Source organism: Ovis aries, chromosome 11, assembly GCF_016772045.2.
Source record: "Ovis aries strain OAR_USU_Benz2616 breed Rambouillet chromosome 11, ARS-UI_Ramb_v3.0, whole genome shotgun sequence".
Classification (NCBI taxonomy): domain Eukaryota; kingdom Metazoa; phylum Chordata; class Mammalia; order Artiodactyla; family Bovidae; genus Ovis; species Ovis aries.
Window position 1 is genome coordinate 18,676,533 of NC_056064.1, and position 12,743 is coordinate 18,689,275.

Below are 12,743 nucleotides of genomic sequence, written 5' to 3' on the forward strand. Positions count from 1 at the left end.
TTTAAAAATAAAATAGATACATTTTTTCAAAAAAGAATGTACTTCCTTTGCACTGGTCAACTAGAGCTGGCTTTGCAAGACTGGCTCAGACTGCCTTGCCTGCACCCCACTTCTGCCCCTATCCTATTCCAGATTAGTCCCCTCCTTGATGGCCCCCGTGTGGTCACAGCTTTTTGCTGACTTACTTTTCACTCCTTCATTGTTTTCTCTACTCCAAACAAAGGGCTTGCCTTTCTTTCTGGGGCCCCAGGGCCATCACAGCTTCCAGCAGATCGCAAGTTCTCAAAGATATGTTTACTGGAGAAGTAAAGGGAGAGATGGGAAGGTGACAGACCTCATATTTTGAGGCGTGGCATGAAGTCTAGCTACCAATGCCAGTGCTAGCCCAGAGTCCCAGAGGTCACTGAGATTTATTTAGGATATTTATCTGACTCAAGACAAATGGTGCTTTGCCTGCAAAACTAGTGTTGCTGATAGCAGGAGGCCCTGTGTTTGTTCTAAAGTAGCGCAGAGGGTAAAGACACCAGCAGCTGTGTCCTCTACCTCCACCCTTCCCTCCCCTGCAATAGCTTACATTGAACCATTTCCCCAGGCTAGCTCCGCAGTGAGGGAGGTGAGGAATGAGAGTTTATAGAGAGAGGGGTATGGGGAAGCCCTGTGGGCGTGAGTCCCAAGAGAAGGCCTGCCAGAGACTGGGGACTCATCTTTCTCCCAGTTCCTTCTGGTTTCCTGGGAAGGTGGGGCCCTGGCTGGGAATTGTTCAGGAATGGTCAAAATGCTGAGAAGGTGCAGCCTCAGCCACTTTCAGAAAGAACTTGGATAACTCTCTGTTGCTGTTTTCCAGGCTTTGTATTCATCCCACCTGCAGAACCGATCCACCTTCATTCCTGGTCCCATCAAACTGACAGGAGAGCAGTGACCCAGTGACCATCCCCTCAATAAGCAGCTTCCTCACCAGATGGACTGCCATTCTGATGCCTGGTCCTGGAGGCTGGGTGAGGGGGCATGCGGGCGGACCCTGTGGGCAGCTTTCAGTTCAGTTCAATCGCTAAATCATGTCTGACTCTTTGCGACCCCAATAGACTGTAGCACACCAGACTTCCTGTCCTTCACCATCCTCCAGAGTTCTCACAAACTCGTGTTCATTGAGTCAATGATGTCATCCAATCATCTCATCCTCTGTTGTCCTCTTCTCCTCATGGCCTCAATCTTTCCTAGCATCAGGGTCTTTTCCAATGAGTTGGCTCTTTGCATCAGGTGGCCAAAGTATTGGAGCTTCAGCTTCAGCATCAGTCCTTCCAATGAATATTCAGGGTTGATTTCCTTTAGGATTGGCTGGTTTGATCTCCTTGCTGTCCAAAGGACTCTCAAGAATCTTCTCTAGCACCACAGTTCGAAAACATCAATTTTTTGGTGCTTAACCTTCCTTACAGTCCAAGTCTCATATCTGTACACGACTACTGGAAAAACCATAGATTTGACTATATGGACTTTTGTCAGCAAAGTGATGTCTCTGCTTTTTAATATGTTGTTTAGGTATGTCATAGCTTTTCTTCCAAGGAGCACGCATCTTTTAATTTCATGGCTGCAGTCACCATCTGCAATGATTTTGGAGCCCAAGAAAATAAAGTCTGTCACTGTTTCCGTTTTTTTCCCCATCTATTTACCATGAAGTGATGGGATTGGATGCTATGATCTTTGTTTTTTGAATGTTAAGTTTTAAACCGGATTTTCACTCTTCTCTTTCACCCTCATCAAGAGGTTCTGTAGCTCCTCTTTGCTTTTTACCTTTAAGGTGGTATCATCTGCATATCTGAGGTTGTTGATATTTCTCCTGGCAATCTTGATTCCAGCCTGTGATTCATCTAGCCCATCATTTGCATGATGTTCTCTGCGTAGAAATTAGAAACACAGCTTTAAGCAGCAACTTTTTTTGAGAATCCCTGGTCAAGACTGAAGCCAACTTTCCCAAACCTGCCAGGCATCTCTGGAAGGTTCTGATTAGGTAGATCTGGGGATGCCCTAAAATCTACTTAGAAGCCCCCAGATGATCTCCTAGCAAATGAAAATTAAGCTCCTTAGCACCTTCCTATCTGTTGGGCTTAATTTCCTGAGGTTGACCCTATGCTTCCTGTGGTTGCTGCTAAGTCACTTCAATCATGTCCGACTCTGTGTGACCCCATAGACAGCAGCCCACCAGGCTCCCCCATCCCTGGGATTCTCCGGGCAAGAACACTGGAGTGGGTTGCCATTTCCTTCTCCAATGCAGGAAAGTGAAAAGTGAAAGGTAAGTCGCTCAGTCGTGTCCGACTCTTAGTGACCCTGTGGACTGCAGCCTACCAGGCTCCTCCGTCCATGGGATTTTTCAGGCAAGAGTACTGGAGTGGGTTGCCATTGCCTCAAATGCCCTTCCTCACTCTTCGTGTCTGTCTGGGGAGCTCTCCATCCTTCAAGTCACCTGAGGCTGATCTCCCATTCTGGGAAGCCGTTTTCATCACCACCATTGCCCTTGAAGAGTCAGGTGTGTCCTCTTCTGTCTCCATGGCCCTGTGTGTGTTTCCTACTTGGAGCCTATGGTAGATGCTCTATAAGTTGGACCCAAAGCCTTTCCAACCCTCTCTTTTCTTGGTTTACTCTTCCACTGAAAGCAGGCTGTCTCACTTCCTTTGTACCTGGGAACTATGAGACAGTTCTGGCCAATGTTTGGGTTTTTTTTTTTTTTAAGTTTTTATTGGAGTAGTTTCTTTACAATGTTGTGTTAATTTCTGCCATGCGGCAAAGTGAATCAGCTACACCTATACTTATATCCCCTCTTTTTTGGATTTCCTTCTCATTTAGGTCACCACAGAACATTGAGTACAGTTCCCCATGCTATATAGTAGATTCTCATGAGTTGCGTACTTCATACATAGTATCAATAGTGTATATACATCAATCCCAATCTCCAAATTCATCCCACCCCTCCTTCCCCGCCTTGGTATCCATATGTTTCTTCATTCTCTATGTCTGTATTCCTATTTCTGCTTTGCGAATAAGTTCAATTGTATCATTTTTCTAGATTCCATATATAAGTGATATTATACGCTATTTGTTTTTCTCTTTCTGTATGACAGTCTCTAGATCCATCCGTGCATGCTTAGCCACTTCAGTCGTGCCCAACTCTTTGTGACCCCAACCACATCTCTGCAAATCAGTTTTGTTCCTTTTTTTGGCTGAGTATCTGGCCAGGGTTGAATAAGTACAAGGCCACTGAGGATTTCTGGAAAACCTCAGCTTTCACGATCCCAGAGCTGCGGCTGCAAGGGCTGGACCTGTCATCTCAGCACTTGGAGGGAAAGGCCTAGGGAGTGGGAGCCTTCCACCCTCATGTGCTGCGGTTGCAAGGCCACCAGCAAAATCCTACTTCCAGACTGCTTATGGGGGTAGGACATAGTCAGCTCTCATTTATGAATAAACTGAAAGATTGAAGGCAGGAGAAGAAAGGGATGACAGAGGACGAGATGGTTGGATGGCATCACTGCCTCAATGGACATGAGTTTAAGCAAACTCTGGGAGACGGTGAAGGACAGGGAAGCCTGGCGTGCTGCAGTCCATGGGGTCACAAAGAGTTGGACACGACTGAGTGACTGAACAACAACAAAACCTTTAATTGTTAATAAATTAATAGCTGGCTTTTCTTTTCTTCTAAGTAGAATTGTTATCAAGGCTGGTGCCCCAGAATTCTATTCCTGTGAGCAAATGAAAACCAACTGCTGTTATCTAAGTTTCAAGAGGAAGTTGCAAAGAGAAAAAGATAAGAACCAGTTATAACCATCTAGGCCAGAGGTCCCCTACCTTTTTAGCACCAGGGACTGATTTCATGGAAGACAATTTTTCCACAGACAGGGGTTGGGGGGGAATGGTTTTGGTTCTGGCTGCCAGTCACCTCCTGCTCTGTGGCCCAGTTTCCAACAGGCCATGGGCAAGTACCAGTCCATGGCCTGGGGGCTTGGGAACCCCTGATCTAGGTCCAAGATGGTGGAAGATTTGGCTTCCAGTAGTAGACCTTGAGCCTCATTACAAGCTTCTTGTAACTAGCTAAACGACACACCTGCCAGTTGCCATGACAACAACTAGAAAAGCCCAAACAAAGATGGGAAAGAAAGGAGTGCTGCATAAGTTCTGGGTCTGAACCACCCGTTATTCTGGGTAAGTTGTGAATAATCCTCTCACGCTTTCCAATACGCTCCCTTTTATCTCTACCCTCTTATGTAATGGGTATCTCTGCCCAAGTGGGGTGGTGAAGTTTTGATTTGCAAACCAGGCTCCCTCTTCTCCATTCTTTGGCCATTGAATAAAGTCTGTGTTGTTTCAGTCTCAGCACGGGTTTTGTTATTGGCTGTGAGAATCCAACTGGAAAGAGAACCTCCTTGGCGGAGACAAGGGGTCTTGGTCCAAGCTACAACCCCGAGGAGAGTCCAGTTAGCCATTCTGGTAACAGAATGAGTTCCCTATGAGATATAGAGCGAAGGTGCCTGCTTTCCCTGGGACAGCCCCAGTTCATACCTGATTTCAAGGTGAGATTTTAAACTTTCACCCCCTTCACTCTCGAAAGTGTTCTGCTTTCTTTTTTAAAATTATTTGTTTATTTTTGGCTGTGCTTGGTCATTGTTGCTATGCATGAACTTTCTCTAGCTGTGCCAGCCAGGGGCTACTCTCTCTTTGCAGAGCACAGGTTTTAGGGCATACGGGCTCAGCAGCTGCAGCTCACAGGCTCAGCTGCTCCATGACATGTGGGGTCTTCCTGGACCAGGGATCAAACTCGTGTCCTGTGCACTGGCAGGTGGACTCTCAGCCACTGGGCCACCAGAGAAATCCAAAAGAGTTCTGGTTTGAATTGTAAGTTACCCTCTGCATTTTTCTTTTTGCTTTAGATGTATTTTATCTCAACTTTTATTTAACTTAATGCAAAGTAAGTATTCATTAACCTACCCTGCGTCCCTGGGTTCCGCTGGTGGCTCAGCTGGTCTGGGTTCAGTCCCCGGGTTGGGAAGATCCCCTGGAGAAGGGAAAGGCTATCCTCTCCGGTATTCTGGCCTGGAGAATTCCATGGACTGTATAGTCGATGGGGTCGCAAAGAGTCAGGCACGACTGAGCAGCTTTCACTTTCACTGCACTTTTCACCCTGCAGCCCTCAAATGAAAATAAGGGCCATAGTCATGGTGTTGCAGCTAAAGCTGGGAAAATGATAGTCAACTTATAGCTCATGAAAGGTTGGCCATCACTGATGAGACCAGTTTAGCCCTGAGAAAAGAGGTAAAATCCTTAATATATACATAAAAATATCTTATCTTAAACTTGAAGATACACAAATGTTTTCTCCTCTGCTCTCACTTTAATATCAGGGTTTGACAGTAGAACTTCCTGTTTTAAATTATCACATTAATCTCACATCCTCTTGCATGTTTCTAGACTGACCTCACAGGGGGCAGAGACCTCTGCTTGTCAGGTTTCATACTGCCACAGGCTCAGTGCTCAGAGGTCCTTTATAGAAAAAAACTGAACTCTTCTGACAAATTTCTTAGGAATTCTGAGCTTCTACGATTACCTAGGTGTCTTCTATGTATTTTAAGGCATTCAAGATCAAAACGAGATTTTTAAGTTAAACTTGTCTGTAGAAGCCCAAGTGCTCCTCAAAAATACCTGGGTTTGTAACTGAACTGAATTCCTACATTTCCCCGTCACTAAAAACCTGATTCCATGAAATCCCTAATGAACACCACTGCAAATATCATCTGGGATAGTAGCACTGGCCTTTGTTTTTTTTTTGGCAGTGCTGGGTCCTTGCAGGGTGGAAGTTCTTCACTGCTATGCACAGGCTTCTCTAGTTGTGACATGTAGCCTTACTTGCCCTGTGGCGTGTGGGACCTTAGTTCCCTGACCAGAGATTGAACCTGTGTCCCTTGCATTGGAAGGTAGATTCTTAACCACTAGAACACCAGTGAAGTCCCAGCACTGACCTGACTCTTGGACAAAAAGTAGTAAAGGGGTTTCCCTGGTGATGCAGTGGATAAGAATCTGCCTGCCAATGCAGGGCACACAGGTTTGATCCCTGGTCTGGGAAGATCCCACATGGCAAGGAGCAGCTGAGCCTGTGTGCCACAACTCCTGAAGCCTGCATGTTCTAGGGGCCTCCAGCTGCAACTAATAAGCCCCTGTGCCACAGGTACTGAAGTCCACGTGCCTAGAGCCCATGCTCTGCACGAAGGGAAGCCACCACGCAGGGAAGCCCGAGCACCGCGTCTAGTGTAGCCCCCACTCTCCACTAGAGAAAGCCCGTGTGCAGCAACGAAGACCCAGTGCAGCCAAAGATAAAAATAAATGATATAACTAATTAAAAAATGATCTAAAATTTCAGTAATGATCAGGTTAACAGTAGTATAAACTGGTGGTCTGCAGAGGGTCCCATGATCGAGAACCCAGCTGTCTAACTGACAAGACATGGGAGCTGCTCATAACATGAGAGTTGCTGATTTGTACAGTATCACTTACCAACCTGAAATCTTTCCAGCAGCTTCCCACTGTGTCTGGGATAAAGTCCAAGGATTCAAGTTTCTAGGACGTTTTGGGAGCCCTAAAGGACCTATCCCATCCCTTCGGGCTGATCTCCACCAAGTCCGCCTTCTTGTATTTTCTCACAAGGCCCACACTCTCACACCCTCACGGTGGTCCCTCTGCTTGGAACACACTCCCTCAACAGACTAACTCCTAATCTGTCACCAGAAGGCACCACCTCTGGGAGGCCTTCCAGGTTGAAGAGAGGTGAGCAACCATCCCTAGCTAGAAGAGAAATCAGAATGTCCACCCCCCTCAAGGCAGGATTTGAACAAATACATTATTTTACTGCCAGAAAGTGAAATAAAAATGGAGATATGAGTTTTCTTATTTCCCTATTAAGCAGTTTAAAAGTAGTTACATTATGGTCATGGTCAAATATTCAAGATTGCACAGTGAAGAGTAAATCCCCCACTTCCACAGCCCCAGTCTTCCCTGAAGCCCCCACAGCTGTCAGTTTCCTGGGTGGTCTTCCAGGAATGTTCTACATATACTTAGGTATATAGAAGTCAGCGTGAGAGGGGTAAAGCGGGGACATGAGATCCACATAAGACACAGGTCCTGCACCTGAGAAACTCCCAGCCTTCTTAGGAAAGTAAGTCAGTACCAACCTGTTAGTTGGTACCGTGGAGCAGAATGTGGGAACCTATATGGTCCTCACTCAAGGCCACTTAGAGCCACATTCAAGCCCAAGCCTGGGCTGATTTCATGAGCCATCACTATACGTAAGTAAACAGGATGCCACCCAGAAGTAGAATGAAGGCACACTTCCTAGTCTCAATCCTTATTAACAGCTTGAACACACATATTTAAATCTTTGTTTTGTAGAGTTCCAGCTCTTGAGCTTTTGAAGCTGGGATAGAGCTGAGTCTGGAGTTGGAAACCAGGGCGGCACAGGACAATAAAATTAGCCATGCATCATGCTTTCTTGCTTGAACTATAGTTACAAGTCATTACAGGAAAAACAAAAACACTCCATTAAACGGAAGCACTGTGATGAAACTCAAGCTCCAAAAACAGGAACCACGTAGAAATGTGACATCTTTTGATCAGCATCTCCACTTAAACCATCTGACAAGTGAGGAAACCCATGGAGGGAAAGTGACTTGCCTACAGTCACCAGGTTAGTTTAGACAAAATGAAAACTAGAGCGGGTGGTTCTGACTGGGTTGAGTACACTCTCCATAGCATGGCCTCCACTGACCCAAAAGAACAACGTGAGTAGGTTAATATCCTTCCCTGAGATGCATTCTGGGTCCTTTCTCTTACTTCACGTGGGAACTGATGGGACAGTCAGGCTTGGAAGGCTAGGTCAGGGACTCAACTATACTACGTAACTAACTGTCAAGGTTCCTAGCTGGAATCCATTGACACGGAATGACTAAATTAAGCAGAAAATGTCTCAAAACGTTAGTGGACCATTCACAGAACCATCCAGTGCTTGAGAACTAGGCTCAAAGCTACACAGTCAGCAACGTCACCCCAAATGGAAATTCCTGTGTGTGCCATGGCCCCTCTGTGCCAGGAATCCAGATCTGCTTTGCTCTCTCCCACTGAGAGCGGGCATTCGCTGGGGGGGGTCCCTGCTCATCCAGGCCATGCCAGCTCCCCATCAAAGCCTGGCACAGGCCCCTCTGATTGGTGGGCCTAAGCCACATGCCCAGGATCATGTTGCAAAGGGGAGGCTGAAAAAAGAGAAAATCTAGTATTGTTAGTTTCTCTAGTGGGAGGTAGGTGATTCCTTTTAATAAAACCATGCAGTGGAGAGTCCTCCAAACATACAATGCAGGAGACAAAGGTTCTGTATCTGGGTCAGGAAGATTCCCTGGAGAAGGAAATGGCAACCCACTCCAGTATTCCTGCCTGACAATTTTCATGAACAGAGGAGCCTGATGGGCTACAGTCTAAAGAGTCCTGTGGGTGACTGAAAAAAGGAGAGAGTGGGGAGGGAGAAATGTCCTTCATCTATTGGAGCTGGAACACAAGGAAGATGGGACAGTTCCTGGAACTGGGGCTGAGGAGAGGAGAGCCCTCAGCAGGGACAGGGGTCATGTGGGTCTAGCTGAAAAGTGCAATTTGACTTTGTGGTACAGAAATGTGATGTGAGAGGCATAACTCCACGGTCCATACTGCCCCAGGACAAGAGTTGCCAAATGCAGATCACATGCTTGGGGAAACCGCAAACACGGGAAGAGAAATTGAGCAATCCCAAGGAGAAATGAAATCAGAATATGTTCCGGGAGGAAGGGAAGATTCATTTCTCCCTACCTTGGTTGAGAGATGATTTGAGAGGGAAGGAGGCGGAAGAGGCTAACGCATGTTAAGCACTCACTCTCCTTGAACGCCAGGCAGGCAGGCACTGGACTGTAGTTGACATAACCTCTTGTAATATGGAGAAAACAATCACCCTGGAGGAAGAAAAGGAAATGGTACAATCTTGATAAGCTGGGCCGGGGTGGGGGTTGGGATCCGGAAAGACTCCTTTCCACTTCTCACACCCTCCTGGCTTCTTTCCCCCTCTCGCAAACCTCTCTTGGCAGGAGGAGGTGGGTTGGCAGGCTGGGGAGGGCTGCCTAAGCCCCGCCTCCTGCTTCCCTTCCGGCCAGCTGGCCAGCTGCAAGTACGGCTGTACAGCAGCCAGTGCCGCAGCCAGTGCCGCAGCCAGGCTCGGGCTTCAGCACATCTTCGGGCCAGGCGGCTGGGGGGCGGGGTGTCTAATTCTGGAGATGCTGTTTCGAAGTTGGTCACTGCCTAGTTCTACGTCTACGCATCATATGTGCCTTCTACGTCTACATCACTAAATCAAGACACATCAACTTTACACTTGGTCAGTTCTCTGAAAGTCAACTTACGCAGAGTCACAAAAATTCACTGATAGTATTAAAAGGAGTCTTTAAATTTGTTTCTCATGACTGGGCCACACTGCCAGCCAAGCACTTCAATTTTCAAAATATAAATTGCTAATTGCCTTCCGAGTAGCACCATTATAGCTCATTTTTTCTGTAGATCTGAACCAGTATTGTTGGTACCAATATTGTTGTTCAGTTGCTCATTCATGTCCGACTCTCTGCGACCTCACGGACTGCAGCACTCCAGGCTTCCCTGTCCTTCACTATCTCCCGAAGTTTGCTCAAACTCACGTCCACTGAATCGATGACCCCATCCAACCATCTTATCCTCGGTCGTACCAGTATAGAACATTAAAATAATTTGGTAAAGGGCAACATTAAAAATAGGCTGCAATTTTTGTAAGCCAAGGCACCAGGCCCTGCAAGCTGACTAATCTAAGACCAATTCCCAACTCCTGTCTTCTTGGCCTCTTCCACCATATCGTCTGGGTGGGGAAATACTCTCTTTTCCAGACTTTCTTGAAGCTAAGAGTGCTACATGACGTTGTTCTAGCCAATAAAGCAGAAGCTGAAGAATTCTGAGGGTTTCTGGGAAAACTTTTGTTTCCTTAAATAGAACCAAAGCTGTTGGTGCTACCCACATTCATCCTCATTCCTGCCTTGAATGAGGCCATGATGCTTAAAACGGTAGTGACCATCCTGAGGGTTGGAGGTGGTGCATAGGCCCCAAAGCCAGCTTCTTAAAGATGATGAATTAGAAAGATAGAAATTGCTTGGGGCCCAGTGGAACCAATACCAGCATCATCTCCAGACTTCTTATAGTGCCAGGAAACAAATTCATTTCTTTGAACACAATAAACCAGGTTTCAGGGACTTCTCCGGTTGTCCAGTGGTTAAATCTCTGTGCTTCTACCGAAAGGGGCATGGGTTCCATCCCTGGTCAGGGAACTAAAATCCCTCATGCTGTGAGGCATGGCAAAAAAAATGAAAAAAAAAAAATTAAAAATAAAAATTAAAAAAATCAGGTTTTAGGTTATGGGTAGCTTAAAGCATTTCTGCCTGATGCTCTCTATTTTGGCACTTCTTCATTTTTGAATGTAGTAGAAGAGCTGTCAAAAAGTGGAAATGGTTGGGGTCTTTCTTAAACCCTAAAAGTCCCTGGCGTGGGTGTTTTGGTTTCATGGACTTTTCCATTTCCCAGGATGCTTCCTTTTCCTGAGCAGTAAGAGGAATCCTGGTTACACTGCAAATGTATTTATTTTTCTCCCTCCTCCTGGGCAACTCCATTTCCTAGTTCTGAGCCTCATTCCTGGTTTTACCACCAGGATGGATCTCCCCAAGTGTGCCCTTGCTCCCCATCTCCCCTTCATCTGCTCCTTCAGGCCTGCTCAGGACCCCTGGAATTGTAGACCATGGGCTGCCAAGGAACCTCTATAAAATGACAAGCCAGCACTAGGAAGCCCTGCTTCCTAGGTTGTTTTGCTTGTGTGAAACAGCAAAATAAAATATTTACACAGTTCAGTTGATAATTTATATGTATTATTTTGTATTCTTTATTAAAATTTTCTTTTAGAAACAGTTGCCTTTGGGAAGATCCATTCTACTGACTATGGAAAGAAACGTAAAAAGTAACTTTTGAAACATTTCAAGCACTTGGTCTCCCACCTGTGGGCCCATTGTGTTTGTGGGATCTTAATTCCCCCAACCGGGAATGTAGGGAATGCCCCCTATGTAGGAAATGCAGAGTCTTAACCACTCGATTGCCAAGGAAGTCCCCAGTCATTTCATTGAAAACTCTTTTTATGCCTTTGCTGGAGACCAAATTACTATGATGCTAAAAGAAGCTTAACATCCAATCAGTATGCCCCGTGAATAGTACAGTGTTCCTGGGTATTCTCATCTTCCTGGGCTTAGTATAGAGGAAATTGCTTACCTACACAGAAATCGTATTACTGTACTTACCAGATATTTTCCCAATCAAGAAACAGTCTTTATGGTTGAAAAAAAAAAAAAAAGCGCATTTACATGCTTGGTTAAATATCTGTCTAATTAGACAAGACACCAAAATACCTAACACTCCAGGTCAATACCAGACACCAGACAAACCTAATTAGATTGCAGTTGCCTTGTAAACTCATTTGAACTTAATGTTCAATTGTTGATCTTTTCAGGACCTTTCTGCTCCCCCTCAGGGTTTTCCCAACTGGAGCTCATCCTGGCAGCATCCTGGTTGACACTGGAGGTGGACTGAATCCTGCCCACAGGTGTGTTTTGTCGAGGCTGTACCATGCTTTAGGAAAATTGAGATACATCCAATTAAGTAGAATTGATGGATTACAAGAGATTTTATCTTCTTACAGAGACAAACTAAAATATTACTAGAAGAATAAAAACAAAAACAAAAGCTTTATGGGACTTCCCTGGTGGTCCAGTGGTTAAGAATCTGCCTTGCAATGCAGGGGACGTGGATTTGATCTTGGGTCAGGAATTAAGATCCCACATACCTCAGAGAAACTAAGCCTGCGTGCCGCAAGTAGAGAGCCCGTGTGTGTGTGTGTGTGAAGTTGCTTCTGGCGTGTCCAACTCTTTGTGACCCTATGGAATGTAGCCTGCCTGTGGGGCTCCTCTGTCCATGAGATTCTCAGGGCAAGAGCACTGGAGTGGGTTGCCGTACCCTCCTCCAGGGGATCTTCCAGACCCAGGGATCGAACCTGTGTCTCTCATGTCTTCTGCCTTGGCAGTGGAGAAGGAAAAGGCAGCCACTCTAGTATTTTTGTGTAGAGAATCCTGTGTACAGAGGAGCCTGGGGCTGCTGTCCATAGGGTCGCACAGAGTTGGACACTACTGAAGCGACTTAGCATGCATACGTGCATTGGAGAAGGAAATGGCAACCCACTCCAGTAATCTTGCCTGGAGAATCTCAGGGACAGAGGAGCCTGGTGGGCTGCTGTCTATGGGATCGCACAAAGTTGGACACGACTGAAGCGACTTAGCAACAGCAGCTGCATTGGCAGGTGGGTTCTTTATCACTAACGCCATGTGGGCCAGGCACTGCAGCAAAAGATCCTGAGGGCTGCACCTGAGACCCAGTGCAGCCAAATAGATAAATGAAGATAAATACATCATGATGATCATTCCGTATGAGTATTTAATGCATGCTTATTTCTTTTTAGCGTCTCTAGAGTGTCCCACTGTATGAATGAAGCATAATTAATTAAATCAGTCCACTATTGTGGGGTGTATAACTGGTTGGAATTTTCTTTTTCTTAAGAGTAGAAGCTGGCTTACATACTTCTAGTC

At 45.9% G+C, this 12,743-nt stretch overlaps 1 long non-coding RNA gene across 1 annotated transcript in view; it reads left to right on the plus strand.

Annotated features, from left to right (window-relative positions):
• LOC121820559 (uncharacterized) overlaps nt 1-12,743 on the plus strand; it is a 28,905-nt gene that overhangs the window by 5,165 nt on the left and 10,997 nt on the right. The window contains exons 2-4 of the long non-coding RNA XR_006061099.2: nt 845-4,188; nt 4,355-4,556; nt 11,615-11,707. This is a non-coding gene — a long non-coding RNA (uncharacterized LOC121820559). The remainder of the gene's footprint in view (nt 1-844; nt 4,189-4,354; nt 4,557-11,614; nt 11,708-12,743) is intronic.